The following is an 18,647-nucleotide window of genomic DNA, read 5'->3' on the forward strand; positions in this document are numbered from 1 at the left end:
CATTCAATTAGATCATGGCTGATCTGTATTTTAACCCCATCTACCTGCCTTGGTTCCATAACCCTTAATACCCTTGCCTAACAAAAATCTATCATTCTCAGCTTTGAAATTTACAATTGACCTAGCCTCAGCAGCTTTTGGGGGCGAGAATTTCAGATTTCCACAACCTTTTTTGTGAAGAACTGTTTTCTGCAATCGCCCCAGAATGGCCCAGCTCTAATTTTAAGGTTATGCCCTGTTGTTTTGGATTCTCCTTCCAGAGGAAATAAGGGGAGTTTATTTTGGTCAAAGGGTGAAAACAGGCACTAAATGGGTGCAGTGCTAAAAAGACTAGCTTGTTTGAAAGTCTGGATTTATCACACAATTTTGGTCCTAATTGCTGATTACCATAATTTGAACTTGCCTACAGGTTTAGCACTCGTGCTGATTTTCATAGAGCAGTATATGTGGGCTTCTCGCACCCACTTCCACTGAAGGTGTGGAGTGCTGTGGCTGGTACACAGCGGCACGTTGCAGGATGACTCAGGGGCCGAGTGAAAGGGCGCATAGGTTCTCAGATGCGGCACTGGAGGGCCTGGTGGAGGAGGTCCAGAGGAGGAGGGATGCCTTGTACCCACAGGGGTGAAGGATGCCACCTTTCCCTCCTCACCCTCCTGCCCCTCTCACTGCAGCAACTGGTGCTGCTTTGCCTGGCTGCGTCTCCTCCGACATTCCTTGTCCAGACCAAGGGGAACCCCTAGCAAGATTGCCATCACCAAGCACTCCCTTTTTCCTGGTGACTACTATAAGGCCTCCAATAAGGTGGAGTAGCACAACACTTACTCTGTTTAGGTGAAGTCTTCAGAGAATTTCGGAATTAATGTTTCTCGAGTGTTGGTGAAGTCTTGACAAAGTGTCCCAGAAAGTTGCCCGAAGTGTTTCAGAGTCCCCTTCACAGCTCTAGCAGCAATGACCATGAAATGGTGAGTGTCCCGTTAAGTAGCACTTGAAATCAACATCAACGACGTGATTACTCCCAAACAGCTGGTTGCTGTTAGGAGAGGGCACGAAGACAAGAGACAGCCACCAAAATGCTGTACAGCTTCTTTAATGAGTGCTAGCAGGCATTTTAAGTAGCACTCAGCTGTTTAACAAGCCCCCGGGTGGCTGTTCCGAGTGCAGGCTTCAACTCCTTTACCAAGAAGGCGTCTTGCGCTATATGTGGGCTAATCCGGCGTTTCAACTCAAAACCCCATCTTGGCCACCTTGGAGAATCATTAGCACCTAAACGCACTGCCAAAAATCGACTTTGCTTTCTCTCTATCTTTCCTAATCAATTTTTAAAATCATCTTAATAACAACAAAAACAACAACTTGTATTTATATAGCACCTTTAACATAGTAAAATGTCCCAAGGCGCTTCACAGGAGTGTTATAAAACAAAATTTGACACCGAACCACATAAGGAGATATTAGGGCGGATGGTCAAAGAGGTAGGTTTTAACGACTGTCTTAAAGGAGTAAAGAGAGGAAGAGATTGCAGAGAGGTTTAGGGAGGGAATTCCAGAGCTTAGGGCCTTGGCAGCTGAAGGCACAGCCACCAATGGTGGAGTGATTTAAATCGGGATGCTCAAGTGGCCAGAATTGGAACAGTGCAGATATCTTGGAGGGTTGTGGGGCTGAAGGAGACTACGGAGATAAGGAGGGGTGAGGCCATGGAGGGATTTGAAAACAAGGATGAGAATTTTAAAATCGAGACGTTGCTTAACTGGGAACCAATGTAGGTCAGCGAGCACAGGGGAGATAGGTGAACGTGAATTGTTGCGACTTAGGACATAGGCAGCAGAGTTTTGGATGACCTAAAGTTTACACTTCAATTAGATCACCACTTAATCTTCTATACACAAGGGAATACAAGCCTAGTCTCTGCAAACTGTCCTCATAATTTAGCCACTTTACCCCAGTATCATTCTGGTGAATCTGTGCTGCACCCCCTCCAAGGCCAATATATTCTTCCAGAGTATGGTCCCAGAACTGAATGCAGTGCTCCAGCTGGGGTCTAACCAGAGCTCTGTACAGCTGTAACATAAATTCCAACCCTTTGTATTCCAGTGCCTCTTGAGATAAAGGCCATGATTCCATTAGCCTTTTTAATTATTTTTTGTACCTGTCCACCATGTTTTAGTGATTTCTTTACTTGAACCGCTAAATCTCTCTGCTCATCCACAGTTCCTAGCGTCTTGCCATTTAGGAAATGCTCTGATCTGTCTTTCTTAGGTCCATAGTGAATGACCTCTCACTTGCCCACATTAAATCACATCTGCCACAGTTTTGTCCACTCAGCTAATCTATCAATGTCCCTTTGCAACTTTGTACTCACATCTATACTACTTACTGTGTCACGAAACTTATCGTTGTCAACAAACTTAGATATACAGCTCTCTATTCCTTCATCTGAGTCATTTATAAATATAATGAAAACTATGGCTCCAGTACAGATCCCTGGGAACACTTCTAGTTACATCCTGCCAATTTGAGTACACACCCATTATCCCCTACTAGAAACATAGAAACATAGAAGATAGGAGCAGGAATAGGCCATTATTCAGACCCTCGAGCCTGCTCCGCCATTCAATGCGATCATGGCTGATCATACCAAATTCAGTATCCTGTCCCTGGTTTCTCCCCATATCCCTTGAAACCCCTTAGCCTTAAGAAATATATCTAACACCCTTCTTGAATATGTTTAATGAATTGGCCTCAACTGTCTTCTGCTGGTAGAGAATTCCACAGGTTCACCACTCTCTGGGTGAAGAAATTCCTCCTCATCTCAGTCCTAAATGGCTTACCCCTTATCCTTAGACTTTAACCCCTGGTCTGGACTCCCCCGCCATCGGCAACACTTCCTGCATCTAGTCTGTCTAGTCCTGTTAGAATTTTATAAGTTTCAATGAGATCCCCTCTCATTCTTCTAAACTCTAGCGAATATAAACCTAATCGACCCAATCTCTCTTCATACATCATTACGGCCATCCCAGATATCAGTCTGGTGAATCTTTGCTGCACTCCCTCCATGGCAAGAACATCCTTCCTCAGATAAGGCGACCAAAACTGCACACAATACTCAAGGTGTGGTCTCACCAAGGCCCTGTATAACTGCAGCAAGACAACCTTATTCTTGTACTCAAATCCGCTCGCTATGAAGGCCAGCATACCATTTGACTGCTTAACCACCTGCTGCACCTGCATGCTTACCTTCAGCGACTGGTGCACAAGGACACCCAGGTCTCGTTACACTTCCCCTTTTCCCAATCTATTGCCGTTCAGATAATAATCTGCCTTCTTGTTTTTGCCACCAAAGTGGATAACCTCGCATTTATCCACATTATACTGCATCTGCTATGCATCTGCCCAATCGCCCAACCTATCCAAATGGTACTGCAGTTTCTGTGCATCCTCCTCACAGCACACACGCCCACCCAGCTTTGTGTCAACTGCAAAGTTGGTGATATTACATCTAGTTCCCTCATCTAGATCATTAATATATATTGTGAATAACTGGGGTCCTAGCACCGATCCCTGCGGTAACCAACTAGACACTGCCTTCCACTCGGAAAAAGACCCGTTTATTCCAACTCTTTGCTTTCTGTCTGCCAAACAGTTTTCTATCCAATTCAGTACCTTCCCCCAATCCCATGTGCTTTAACTTTGCACGGTAGTCTCGTTTGCCAAACCTTATCGAAAGCCTTCTGAAAGTCCAAATACACCACATCCACTGGTTCTCCCTTATCTATTCTAACAGTTACATCCTCAAAAAGTTCAAGTAGTATAGTCAAGCATGATTTACATTTTGTAAATCCATGTTGACTTTGTCCGATCCTGTCACTGTTTTCCAAGTGCTCTGCTATTACATCTTTTATAATGGACTCTAGCATTTTCCCCACTACCGATGTCACGCTTACCGATCTATAATTCCCCATTTTTTCTCCACCACCTTTTTTAAATAGTGGGATTACATTAGCTACCCTCCAATCCATGGGAACTGTTCCAGAGTCAATAGAATTTTGGAAGATGACCAGCAATGCATCTACTATTTCTAGGGTCTCTTCCTTAAGTACACTAGGATGTAGATTATCAGGTCCTGGGGATTTATCGGCCTTCAAACTCATCAATTTCCCTAACACCATTTCCCTACAAATGCTGATTTCATTCAATTCCTCCCACTCATTAGACCCTATGTTCCCCGACATCTCTGGGAGTTTATTTGTGTCCTCCTTTGTGAAGACAGAACCAAAGGATGCATTTAATTGGAGGGCATGTCTTTGTTCCCCATTATTAATTCCCTTGATTCTGACTGCAAGGGACCTACGCTTGACTTCACCAATATTTTTCTCTTCACATATCTATAGAAGCTTTAATAGTCAGTTTTATGTTCCCTGCAAGCTTACACTCATAATCTATTTCCCCCTTAATTAATCCCTTTGTCTTCCTTTGCTGAATCCTAAACTGCTCCCAATCCACATGTTTGCTGCTTTTTCAGGCCAATTTATATGTCCTCTCCTTGGATCTTATGCTATACCTAATTTCCCTTGTTAGCTAATGTTGAGTCCCTTTATTTGTTTTATTTTTATGCCAAATAGGGATGAACAAATTCCTTATCTGAGGAAGGATGTTCTTGCCATGGAAGGACTTCAGCGAAGATTCACCAGGCTGATATCTAGGATGGCAGGAATAATGTATAAGAACATAAGAACATAAGAAATAGGAGCAGGAGTAGGCCAATCGGCCCCTCGAGCCTGCTCCGCCATTCAATAAGATCATGGCTGATCTGATCCTAACCACCAATCCACTATCACAGAACCATCTCCTGAATCTAACAGAATTAGACACACGAAATAGGAGCAGGATCAGGCTACATGGCCCCTGGACCCGCTCCGCTACCCACAGGGCCATGACCGATCCGAACCTCGACTCATGTCCAAATTCCTGCCCGCTCCCCATAACCCTTAATTCCCTTTACTTCTAGGAAACTGCCTATTTCTGTTTTAAATTTATGTAATGATGTAGCTTCTACAGCTTTTTGGGGCAGCATATTCCATGGACCTACCACCCTCTGAGTGAAGTAATTCCTCCTCATCTCAGTCTTGAAAGAGCAACCCCTTATTCTAAGACTATGCCCCCTAGTTCTAGTTTCACCCATCATCGGGAACATCCTCCCCGCACCCACCCGATCCAACCCCTTCACAATCTTATATGTTTCAATAAGATCGCCTCTCATTCTTCTGAACTCCAATGAGTAGAGTCCCAATCTACTCAACCTCTCCTCATATGTCCATCCCCTCATCCCCGGGATTAACCGAGTGAACCTTCTTTGTACTGACTCGAGAGCAAGTATGTCCTTTCTTAAGTATGGACACCAAAACTGTACGCAGTATTCCAGGTGCGGTCTCACCAATACCTTGTACAACTGAAGCAATACCTCCCTATTTTTATATTCTATCCCCCTAGCAATGAAAGCCAACATTCCATTGGCCTTCTTAATCACTTGCTGCACCTGCATACTAACCTTTTGTGTTTCGTGCACCAGGACCCCCATATCCCTTTGTACTTCAGTACTTTCCAGTTTCTTGCCATTAAGATAATAACTTGCTCTACGATTTTTCCTGCCAAGGTGCATACCTCACACTTTCCAGTATTGTATTCCATCTGCCAAATCTCTGCCCACTTACTTAAACTGTCTATGCCCCCTTGCAGGTTTTTTATGTCCTCTGCACTCACTACTTTCCCTCCCATCTTAGTATCATCTGCAAACTTTGATATGTTACACTCGGTACCCTCCTCCAAATCCTTAATATAGATTGTAAAGAGTTGGGGACCCAGCACTGACCCCTGCGGAACACCACTAGTAACTGATTGCCAGTCTGAGAATGAACCATTTATCCCAACTCTCTGCCTTCTGTTAGATAGCCAATCCTCTATCCATGCCAGAATATTACCCCCAATCCCGTGATTTTTTATCTTAAGCAATAATCTTCTGCGTGGCAACTTGTCAAATGCCTTTTGGAAGTCTAAATACACTACGTCCACTGGTTCCCCTTTATCCACCCTATATGTTACTTCCTCAAAGAACTCCAGCAAATTTGTCAAACATGACTTCCCCTTCATAAAACCATGCTGACTTTGTCCTATTAAATTATGATTATCCAAATGTCCTGTTACTGTCTCCTTAATAATGGACTCCAATATTTTACCTACCACAGATGTTAGGCTAACCGGTCTATAGTTTCCAGCCTTCTATCCACTGCCCTTTTTAAATAAGGGCATTACATTAGCAGTTTTCCAGTCTGCTGGGACCTTTGTTGAGTCCAGGGAGTTTTGAAAATTATTACCAATGCATCCACAATCCCTACCGCCACTTCCTTCAAGACCCTAGGATGTAAGCCATCAGGTCCAGGTGATTTATCCGCCTTGAGTCCCATTATTTTACCGAGTACCACTTCCTTAGTGATTTTGATCGTGTTTAGCTCCTCCCCCCCTATAGCCCCCTGTTTGACCAGTGTTGGGATATTCACAGAAATCACAGAATCACAGAAACCCCACAGTGCAGATAGAGGCCATTTCGGCCCATCAAGCCTGCACCGACACATATCCCACCCGATCCCCGTAACCCCTACACCAACACATATCCCACCCAAGCCCCGTAATCCCACATATTTAATCCCCCTAACACTAAGGGTCAATTTATCATAGCCAATCAACCTAACCTGCACATCTTTGGACTGTGGGAGGAAACCCGGAGTAAACCCACGCAAACACGGGGAGAATGTGCAAACTCCACACAGACAGTCGCCCGAGGCCGGATTCGAACCCGGGTCCCTGGCGCTGTGAGGCAACAGTGCTAACCACTATGCCACCGTGCTTAGTGTCTTCTACTGTAAAGACTGATACAAAATATCCATTCAGTGTTTTTGCCATCTCCATATTTCCCACCATTAATTTCCCGGTCTCATCCTCTAAGGGACCAACACTTACTTTAGCCACCCTTTTTCTTTTTACATAACTATAAAAACTCTTAATATCTGTTTTTATATTTTTTGCTAATTTACTTTCATAATCTATCTTCCCTTTCTTAATCAATCTTTTTTGTTATTTTTTTGCTGTCTTTTAAAGTTTTCCCAATCCTCTATCCTCCCACTAGATTTGGCTACCTTATATGCCCTTGTTTTAATCGAATACTATCCTTAATTTCTTTACTTAGCCACAGATGGCTGTCTTTTCTTTTACACCCTTTTCTTCTCAGTGGAATATATATTTTTTGGAAGTTGTAAAATAACTCCTTAAATGTACACCACCTATCATGTATCGTCTTACCCTTTAATCTATTCTCCCAATCCACTCTACTCAATTCCACTCTCATACCTTCATAGTCTCCTTTATTCAAGCTTAGCACGCTTGTTTGAGATCCAACCTTCTCACCCTCTAATTGAATATGGAATTCAACCATGTTATGGTCACTCATTCCAAGGTGATCCTTTACTCGTATGAGGAGAGATTGGGTCGATTGGGCTTATACTCGCTGGAGTTTAGAAGAATGAGAGGGGATCTCATTGAAACTTATAAAATTCTGACAGGACTGGACAGACTATATGCAGGAAGGATGTTCCCGATGGTAGGGGAGTCCAGAACCAGGGGTCACAGTCTAAGGATGAATGGTAGGCCATTTAGGACAGAAATGAAGAGAAATTTCTTCTCCCAGACAGTGGTGAACCTGTGGAATTCTCTACCACAGAAGGCAGTAGAGGCCAATTCATTAAATATATTGAAGAAGGAGTTGGATGTATTTGTTAAGGCTAAAGGGATCAAGGGGTGTGGGGAGAAAGCAGGGACCGGGTACTGAATTTGGATGATCAGCCATGATCACATTGAATGGCGGAGCAGGCTCGAGGGGCCAAATGGCCTCCTCCTGCTCCTATCTTTTATGTTTCTGTGTTTCTATGTTACATGCGATCTTTAAATGTTTGCCATTGCCTATTCACCGTCGACCCTTTAAGTAACATTCCCCAATCCATCCTAGTCAACTCGTGCCTCATACCATCATAGTTTCCTTTATTTAAATTCAGTACCCAAGTCTCTGAATCAAATATTTCATTCTCCATCTTAAAGAAGAATTCTAGCATATTATGATTGCTCCTCCCCAAGGGGCCTTGCACAACAAGATTGCTACTTAACCCTTTCTCATTACATTATGCCCAGTCTAAGATGGCCTGATCTCTAGTTGGTTCCTCAACATATTGGTCCAGGAAACCATCCCGTATACACTCTAGGAATTCCTCTTCCACAATATTGTTACTAATTTGGTTAGACCAATCTATATGTAGATTAAAGTCACCCATGATAACTGCAGTGCCCTTATTGCACGCATCTCTAATTTCCCATTTAATGCCATCCCCAGCCTCAGCATTACTGTTTGGGGGTCTGTATACAACTCCCACTAATGTTTTCTGCCCCTTGGTATTTCTCAGCTCTATCCACACAGATTCCACATCATCAGAGCTAATATTCTTCCTTACTATTGTGTTAATCTCCTCTTTAAGCAGCAATGCTACCCACTGTCTTTTCCTTTTTGCCTGTCCTTCCTGAATATTGAATACCCCTGGATGTTGAATTACCAGCCTTGGTCACCCTGGAGTCATGTCTCCATAATCCCAATTATATCATATCCATTTACATCTATTTGGACAGCTAATTGATCCACCTTATTATGAATGCTCCTCGCATTAAGACATAAAGGCCTTGGCCTAGAAATTAGGTTTGCCTCCGCCAGGGCATTTGCGCCCGAAATTTTGCACCCGCGATAATTGCCGCTGCGCCCGCCAAAAATTCAGCTGCCCCGCGCCCAGACGGCTGCGGGCGCTAATGGAGGGTTTCAGCGCCTCGCTATGGGCGCTGAATGCAGGTTTGCGGCGCTAATCCCCCGCTGCGGCACCCGATGCGGTGCGGCAGACTGGGGTACTGCAGGCCTCCTCCTTCTGTTAAGGAGGAGCTGCCTGCAGCCAACCGCTGACCGGTCGATTCGCCCGACAAATGAGCCCGGCACCTCGGAGAAGTGCCGGGCTCGCGGGCCACACACATCAGTGCCGCGGGGGGGTGGTGGAGGAGTCCGGGGAGGGAGGTGCGGGCAGGCGGCCGCCGCTCCACCTTAATGCGCCGGCGCTACGTGCTGCAACATCCCGTTGAACAATCGTTGGTTGCGGCTGCCACGGGCGAGGAAGCCGCAACTGAATTTGGGCGTCCGGCCGCGTTACCACGGCAACCGGGACGCTGCGCACACCGATGACGTCATCGGTGCCGGCGCAGCGCTACCGGCTAACGCCGATGGTAGGGCCCAACGCAATTTCAATCGCGGCTGTAATTCCGGCGCAAGGCCCTCTAACGCCTCTAATTGGGCGCTAACCCCACCGAATTTCTAGGGCGTTGGGCCCTACCATCGGCGTTAGCCGGTAGCGCTGCGCCGGCACCGATGACGTCATCGGTGTGCGCAGCGTCCCGGTTGCCGTGGTAACGCGGCCGGACGCCCAAATTCAGTTGCGGCCGCCTCGCCCGTGGCAGCCGCAACCAACGATTGTTCAACGGGATGTTGCAGCACGTAGCGCCGGTGCATTAAGGTGGAGCGGCGGCCGGCCGCTTTCCCGGCGGCCGCCTGCCCGCACCTCCCTCCCCGGACTCCTCCACCACCCCCCCGCGGCACTGATGTGTGTGGCCCGCGAGCCCGGCACTTCTCCGAGGTGCCGGGCTCATTTGTCGGGCGAATCGACCGGTCAGCGGTTGGCTGCAGGCAGCTCCTCCTTAACAGAAGGAGGAGGCCTGCAGTACCCAAGCCTGCCGCACCGCATCGGGTGCCGCAGCGGGGGATTAGCGCCGCAAACCTGCATTCAGCGCCCATAGCGAGGTGCTGAAACCCTCCATTAGCGCCCGCAGCCGTCTGGGCGCGGGGCAGCTGAATTTTTGGCGGGCGCAGCGGCAATTATCGCGGGCGCAAAATTTCGGGCGCAAAAGCCCTGGCGGAGGCAAACCTAATTTCTAGGCCAAAGCCTTCAGTCTTGTTTTTTTAACACTCTTAGACCTTTTAGAATTATTCCTTTCTGCAGCCATGTTTGATTTATACCTTTGATTTCTCTGCCTTCCACTTTTGCTTTTCTCCTTCCTGTCTTTTGCTTCTATCCTTGCTTCACTTTCCTCTGTCTCCCTGCACAGGTTCCTAACCCCATGCCAATTTAGTTTAAACCCTCCCCAACAGCACTAGCAAACACTCCCCCGAGGGCATCGGTCCCGGTCCTGCCCAGGTGCTAACCGTCCAGTTTGTACTGGTCCCACCTCCCCCAGAACCGGTTCCAATCTCCCAGGAATTTGAATTCCTCCCCCTTGCACCATTCTTCTAGCCTGAAATATCCTTCTATTTCTACTCTGACTAGCACGTGGCATTGGTAGCAATCCTGAGAGTACTACCTTTGAGGTCCTATTTTATAATTTACCTCCTAACTCCCTATATTCAGCTTTTAGGGCCTCATCCCATTTTTTACCTATATCGTTGGTACCTATATGCACCACGACAACTGCCTGTTCACCCTCCCCCTCCAGAATGCCCTGCAGCAGCTCTGAGACATCCTTGACCCTTGCACCAGGGAGGCAACATACAATCCTGGAGTCTCGTTTGCGGACGCAGAAATGCCTATCTATTCCCCTTACAATAGAATCCCCTATCACTATAGCTCTCCCGCTCTTTTTCCTCCCATCCCATGCAGCAGAACCACCCATGGTGCCAGGAATTTGGCTGCTGCTGCCTTCCCCCCATAAGCCATCCTCCCCAACAATATCCAAAGCGGTATATCTGGCCATAGGGGACTCCTGCACTACCTGCCTGCGCCTACTACTCTGCCTGGTGGTCACCCATTCCCTTCCTGCCTGTGCAGCCTTTACCTGCGGTGTGACCAACTGATTAACTGTGATATCCACGACATCCTCAGCATTGCAAATGCTCCAGTATGTATCCATTCGCAGCTCCAGTGCCGCAATGCGGTCTGTAGGGATCTCAAAATTCCCACAGTCCCCAAAAATTATGGATAAAGAACCTGTTTGGACAAGTTATTAAAAATGGTACCCGAAAGTAAATGGCTTCTGAAACCTTGTGACCGAGGCCCGCAGGATTTTAAAAAGCAAGGCCCTGCAAAAGGCAGGCCCATTCAAATCCTGAAACAAAACTTAACATGCATGGATTTGTGTGGAAGACTTTGTCATTTTCTAAAGCCAGACAGCTAGGTAAACACAGAATATGCATCTTTCATCTCGAAACAGTTAACTCAGGATAGACGTAATCTTGAGGCCATTAACTTTTTGCATACAGAATCGGTAACCGCTCAAAGGAGCCACCAAGCCAGGAAAAGATGATTAATCATTCATAAATGACAAACAGCCAGGATATTGAAGCCATTAAAACAAGGAGACAACCGCCCCAAAAGCCGTTAAGGTGAATGACTGTAAGCATTTTAGACAAGCCCGCCAAAAATTATACAATGAACTGACCTGATTTGGCACGCAGATAAGGGAATGGAGAACCTGTATAATTATAGGCCCACTGGTAGCTCAGGACGCACACACACACAGTCAGCACGGCAGAAGAGGGCCAGCCATCGGGGTACATTGAAGAATAGAGCCAAACAGCAAGATCGAGGCTCAGCATGACAGAAGAGGGCCAGCCATTGGGGTACATTGAGGAATAGAGCCAAATAGCAAAATCGAGGTAACAACTGAGGACAATTAGGCCGCAACCGCAGCCTCACACGACTGAGCCAACCCGAAGGCCACCAACCGAGCCCAGCCGCAACGAAATCCAACGACCACCACCAGAAGAACAACCATTCTGCAAGGTAAAGTACCCAATAAAGACTTTACTCTGCAAACTGAGGAAAAAGGGGGTACTTTACCCAGATGACGCCACCGCCGCGCCCTGGGACCACATGATGAGGCAAGCCCCAAAGGACTCAAAGAGCGAACTCCAAAATCACAACCAGCTTAATCGACAGGTTTCGAACTGTCAAGGAAACCCCATTGGTGAGCATAAATCCCTGGCCCCTCTTAGCTCAATCTAGTTAGGTATTGGTGTGGGACAAGGGTAGGGGGATTATTAACGTGATTGTTCTCTCGTTGAGCCATGTGTTCCCTATTCCCAACTAAGTGTAACTTTATATGCCTGTAATTATTCTAGTGATTTTTCCAGTGTTGTAATATTGTTGTGCCTTTCAATAAAATTATGGTTTTCTTGTACCAAACCAATTGTCTACTATATTTCTGTGTCGCCGCCTGTACCTACGTCTGGTGTCTAGAACCCAGGGGTGTGGGAGCAATTCGAACCGCTCAGAGACAGTCAGGGGCAGAGCTGACTGGGCACACCACCACCCCCTACAGGTCTGCCAGTAGCTGCAGCTGGATACACTTCCCGCACACATGGTCATCAGGGAGTGTGCCTTTGGTGAGTTTGCCTCCTACCTCCCAACCTAATTCCCATCCAAGGCAATAGGTTGCCTCCAATTCCATGCACACTCATTTTTTTAACAGTCTCTTATATGGAACCTTGTCAAATGCCCTTTGGAAGACCATATAAATGAGATTCAAAGACATTCCCTTATCTACCACGTTTGTTACCTCCTCAAAAAGTTCAACTAGGTTTGTTAGATATGACTTACCCTTTAAAAATCCATGCTGATTCTCTCTGATCAGCAAATGCTCAATCACTCAATCCCTAATAACAGATTCTAGTAACTTCCCCACAACTGACATTAGACTAATGGGCCTATAATTTCCTAGTTTATTTCTCATACTTTTTGTAAATAATGGAGTGACATTGCCAGTTTTCCAATCCAAGGGGACAATTCCTGAATCAAGAGCATTTTGGAAGATCATGACTAATGCTTTAACAATACCCTCACCTATGTCTTTTAATACCATGGGGTGGAAGCTATCGGGTCCTGGAGATTTGTTTATCTTTAATCTTATTAGTTCTTCATAACCTTTTTTTAAAACTTATTTTGAATCTCATCTCATTAGTTCCTTCCATTGATTTATTTTAATTTTTTCCTTGTATCTTGTAGGGTTCTCAAAATTCCCACATTCCCCAAAAGTTATGGATAAAGGGACCCTGTATGGACAAGTTATTAAAAAGGTTACCCAAAATGGCTTCTGAAACCTCGTGACCAAAACCTGCAGGATTTTTAAAGCAAGGCACTGCAAAAGGCAGGCCCTTGTCAAAACTGGATCTGTGAAAGACTTTGTGAAGCCAGACAGCAAGGTAAACACAGAATATGCATTCTTCATCTTGGAACAGATCAAGTCAGGATGGACCTAATCTTGAGGCCATTAACTTTTTGCATAAATAATAGGTAACAGCTCAACGCGGCCACCAAGCCAGGAAAAGAGGAAAAGACGATTAAATTTCATAAATATCAAACAGCCAGGATTTCGAAGCCATTAAACCAGGAGACAACAGCCCCAAAAGCCGTTAAAGTGGATGACTGTAATCACTTTAGACGAGCCCGCCAAAATTTAGAGAAAGAACTGACCTGATTTGGCACGCAGATAAGGGGTGAAGAACTGGGTATAATTGTAGGCCCAGCGGTAGCTCGCGCGCTCTCTTGCCTCTCGCTCTTGCCTCGTGCCTCATCGCGGGCTCTCTTCTCCCTCCCCTCGCTGCTCGACACCGAGGACGCCCATTACTACACCGGGGGCCAAACGCGGAAGGAGAACGGGACCCGAATCGAATACACACAGGACACACAGGGCCACAAACGGGCAGATGAGATGAGATGAACGGCAAAACCGATAAAGCAGAGAAGGGCAGACGAGACGAGACAAATGGCAAAACCGATAAGGCAGAGAAGGGCAGCGAAAAAGAAGCGTTGGGGATGAGCGGGTACACACCCTGGCCTAGTTATAAGCTGGCGTTTGAAGCATGGGTAGAAAAATCAAAATGACAATATAAACCACCAACCGAGCCCCAACCGCAACAAAACCATCGGCGACCAAACCACCTCCAGAAGAACAACCATTTCTGCAAAGTAAAGTACCCAACAAAGACTTTAACGGAGGAAAAGGAGGGTATTTTGCACAGACGACTCCATCGCCGCACCCTGTGACCACGTGACGATGGCAGGCCCCAAAGGACAACAAGAGCGAACCCCAAGACCACAACCGGCTCGATCAACAGGTTTTGAATTGTCAAGGAAACCCCATTGGTGAGCATAAATCCCTGGCCCCTCATAGCTTAATCTAGTTAGGTATTGCGGGTGGGACAAGGGTAGGGGGATAGTTAATGTATTTGTTCCCTCGATGTGCCGTGTGTTCCCCATTCCCAAATAAGTGTAATTTTATATGCCTGTAATTAGCCTAATAATTCTCAGTGTTGTGATTTTATTGTGCCTTTAATAAAAATTACGGTTTTATTGTACCAAACCCGTTGTCTACTCTTTTTCTGTATCGCTGCCTCTACCTAAGTCCGGTGTCTAGAACCCAGGGGTGTGTAGGTGGGCATCCTTTACCTGGTTTACAGTAATTTACCTGGTCAGGCAGCCTTTGCCACTGCACTGTGACCAATTCCAGTCAGCGGTTTCGAATCGCTAAACACCCCCCCCTCCAGTTCTGACTGGAGGAACTTATAATGAATGATATATTAAAATGTAAAAATGGTCTGGATGCAAGAAAGTCAAATTTTATTAAAACTAAAGAAACTACACCACACGATCAAAGTAATCACGGTAAAATTGCTTAACAGGGGAAGGAAGATGGCAAAAATGAGGGATAAATGGCTACAATGTTAATTTTACAATCTTAGCAACATTTCCCTTAAATTACCACCCCTTTACTTCTCAGTACATTGTCTTGCTAGTGGGTCAGAAGCCTTGCTCACCTGCAGTCCAAAGAGTAAAAGAGACAAAAAGCCCCAGAGGACTTCCTGGGCTTAATCTTTATACCCTGGGAGTCCCTGCTGTTTTCGCGCCGAAAAGGTCTGTGCGCAATTTCGCGCCGATCAGTCCGAATACACAAGAGAAGGGCTTTTAACTTCCTCCAGTCATACATAGTAGAGTCAATTTCAGTGAATGGATGTGTGTAAACAGCCCATTATGCTTGCTGTCCGATGATTGGCTGATTCAAACGGGCTACTCCCCAGTGTAAACAAGCAGCATGTAGGTTACTGGACCCGCCCAATACCACAGGGTGACTGACAGCTCGGGCTCCATTCCAACTTACTACAGGGCAGTGCTGAGCTTTTCATATGCTAACAGCCTGTCTGTCCTTTTCTGCTGCCTTTTAAAATTATTTTTCCATGAGGTCTGTTCAGCGATTTTTATGCCCTGGACAATCAAAACAGTCCAAAACTCAAGAGTACATCTTTTAATAAAATGTACAATGTTAAAGTGTGCGATTTTCACAAAGTTCTTTGATTCCGGTGTCCAAGTGCTGCCTAGCTTATGAGCTTTTTAACGCAGCCTTTTGCGGTTCTGGGTATGTTTTAAAACATTGTCCAACCCAGAGGCAATTTAAATCACAAAAGTCTTTGTCCACGATGTGGATTAATATTTCCCGATCTTCGGGGGCTGAGGGGATTTTGCAACCTCTACATTCCTCCCTTGGATACTTCCAAATTGCTTGTAGTATCCTCTTGAAGAAGTGAGCAAAATGTTTTGACCCTCCACAAACAATCATCCCCTGTATTTACCTATGGCTACCTATCACTGATTCCCCGACCCGTCTATTCCCCTTAAATCCGAGAAAAACCATGGTACGGTAGGCATCTACAGATACATCAATTACAAAATGTTACAATAGGGGGCTCATACCCCTGCACCACTTGCTACATTATAACATATTACAAAATGTTGCAATCTTGGTTATACAATGTAATCAAAATGATCCCAAGCACGGAGAGGGTCCTACGCCTCTGCACCGCTTGGAGTTGTAAAACAAAATACAAAAATCTTCATTAAATATTTGAAAGAAAATGCTGAAATAAACCCCGACCATCACGTGCCAATGATGGGTCACGAAATTCGAGTGGGTATTGCTCCTCCCACCCAGGCAGTAAATGTTCCTTCCACCCCCCCTTTAATGGTCTTAAACTTTTAAAACATACAGAATGGATTTTACAGAACAGTCTGATCCGCCAGCCCCGAACCATTCCCTTGCCCCTTTGTGGAGACGGGTTACCCCTCATGTTTCACAGACTGAGACCGGGGAGTATGGGATCGCGACTCCCAGTCCCTCCCCTCCCGTCTTCCCTCGACTGGCTGCAGAAAATGATGGGTGCCTGTGTGGCGGCTCTCACTGGCCCCACAATCAAACTTGGATCCTAGATCCGGCCACCCACTCATCCTTCGCAGCCACACTTACACTCTAACTTTGCCCGTGGGCCCCGGGTGAGTTCCTTCCCTTCCCTGAACGCACCCACGTGACTGTTGGGTCTCCCCCTCCCATTTACAATCTTTCCCAGGCCATCACCTCCCACTCCCAGGGAACGCGTCCCTATCTGACAAGGCGCCCGCACTTCCCCACCATGACTCCTCAATAGCGAGGTCTCCCGCAAGTGAAATTCAGTCAGGATAGTGCTTGGTTGGGGCCATGCCCCACCCAGCTGGGGCCATCTCTTCCACGTAGGATGAGTAGGCAGGTTCCTCCGGACACTGTGCGGTTTCTCCCGAAGGTCGCTGCGGGGTCTCCTCCTGGATTTGTCCAATGGCGAGGTTATCCCCAACATTCTGTATAACCATATCTTCATTCGATGCCCAGCTCAGGCTGGGCGAACAGGGCTGCTCCTTTGTCCACTCTCCTGCAAAAGAACTTAAAAGGACATGCAGCCAGATCTCTCACTGACCTGCTGCCTTAGGTGGCGACATGGTCGGGTCCCTCGACCTCAGACCAAAATACAAGCATTTGGCACTTATAAACTTAAACTTTAAACTTAAACTCAAAACTACTAGTTACATTCTAAACTTAAAATTTAAACACCTTAAAAGCTAGCTATAAACTTTGGTAACTTAACACAAAGCTATAATACAAATGCCGTCCATCTCTGGACAGCCAGGCTAATCTCTGGTGTCACTGTCACAGATTACTGCTGCCTGCAGCAAAGCTGGACTGCCTCCTGCTTTCAGTCCCTGGCAGCTTATGGCTGCTAGTTGGGGACCTCTGTGATGTGTTTCCTCCCAGGCTCAGGAGATTGCTCGTTGTGGCGGGTACTCTGGTGACCATCTTATCTTGGGCTTGCGGACCCGCTGAGACCTTCTGAGGGGCGTCTCTGTAGGGGAAACTTTGGCTGATGGACCCTGAGCCTGGGTCACAGCCCTAGCTGGCTGGGAACCCTCTCCCCCTGATGCAAACAGCCCGCACTGTTTAATATACCTGGCAGCCTGCCAGTAACCTGGGTTTGTCTCCTTTTCCCTACCCGCTCCTGTACTGGGGCAGGTATCCCCTCACCACCCGCTGCTGGTGGCTGAAAATCTTCCTCTCCAGGTCCAAAACCTGGTACCAGCTCCTTCCATATCTCCCCTGCAAGAGGAATTGCTATCCCTTCCTCCCCAGAGTCCCACACCATAGGGGGAACCACTCTAGAAGCGGGCTGGGAAGCTTGTCCCTTTAAACAGGCGACTGCGCCTGCGCGAACCTCCTCCCCGGAGTCCCACGGCAGAGGCTATGAAACCTCTGTATTCAAACAGGCGACTGCGCCTGCGCGAACCCAGTGTTGGGAAACCTCTCCCCTCAGGCGCGTGACTGTGCCTGTGCAGGGAAACTGAAGAGGAGCCACTGTGGTCACGGGCTGGGGAACTGCGCTTGCGTGAACAGGCCGTTCAAAAGACTGGGGAATTCCTGTCTCCAGACCAGACTCTTCAAAAGGCGGCTCCTCCCTGGAGCCCCCCAAGCGATTTTCTGTGAATGAACTCGCAGCAGCCTGCAGATTTTTACTCTCAGGCTGCAGTTTCTCTGTTTCTGAATTGGGAATCGGTAACTCCTGGACCGCTTCCCTCCTTGCCTTATCTATGGCCCTCTCTCCTATGCAGACAGTCAGACCCAGGAATTTAACTTCTTGCTGACTGATCTGCGCCTTCGTGGGGTTGACTTTAAACCCCTTTCTCTGCAGCAGCTCCAGCAGCTCAGCTAGTGGTGGGCCATGCTCCCCAACTGAGTCGGTAAACAAAAGCAGGTCATCCACATACTGCAGTAACTGAGTGGCTGACTGAACTCTTTTAAACTGTCCTTCATGCATTGGTGGAAGATTCTGGGGCTGTTGTGGAAACCCTGTGGCAGACAGTTCCAGGTATACTGCTGTCCCTTAAAGGTGACGGCAAACTTATATTGGTCCTCCCGTTTTAAAGGGATGGACCAGAACCCATTCGAAAAGTCCAGCACCGTGAATGTGTTTGCGGATGCTGGAATACTGCTAATAAGATTAGCCACTGCTTCTACTGTGGGGGCACACGCGGGGATATTGCTGTTAAGCACCCAATAGTTCCCCATGGCTCTCCATGAATTGTCCGGTTTCCTAACCGGCCAAAGTGGAGAATTAACATGAGTGGCTATGGGCCTCAACACTCCCTGTTTAACTAAGGAGGTGATGGCTGCCTCCA

Source organism: Somniosus microcephalus, chromosome 2 (genome assembly GCF_052327205.1).
Source record: "Somniosus microcephalus isolate GS21.2 chromosome 2, FLI_Smic_1.0, whole genome shotgun sequence".
Taxonomy (NCBI): Eukaryota; Metazoa; Chordata; class Chondrichthyes; order Squaliformes; family Somniosidae; genus Somniosus; species Somniosus microcephalus.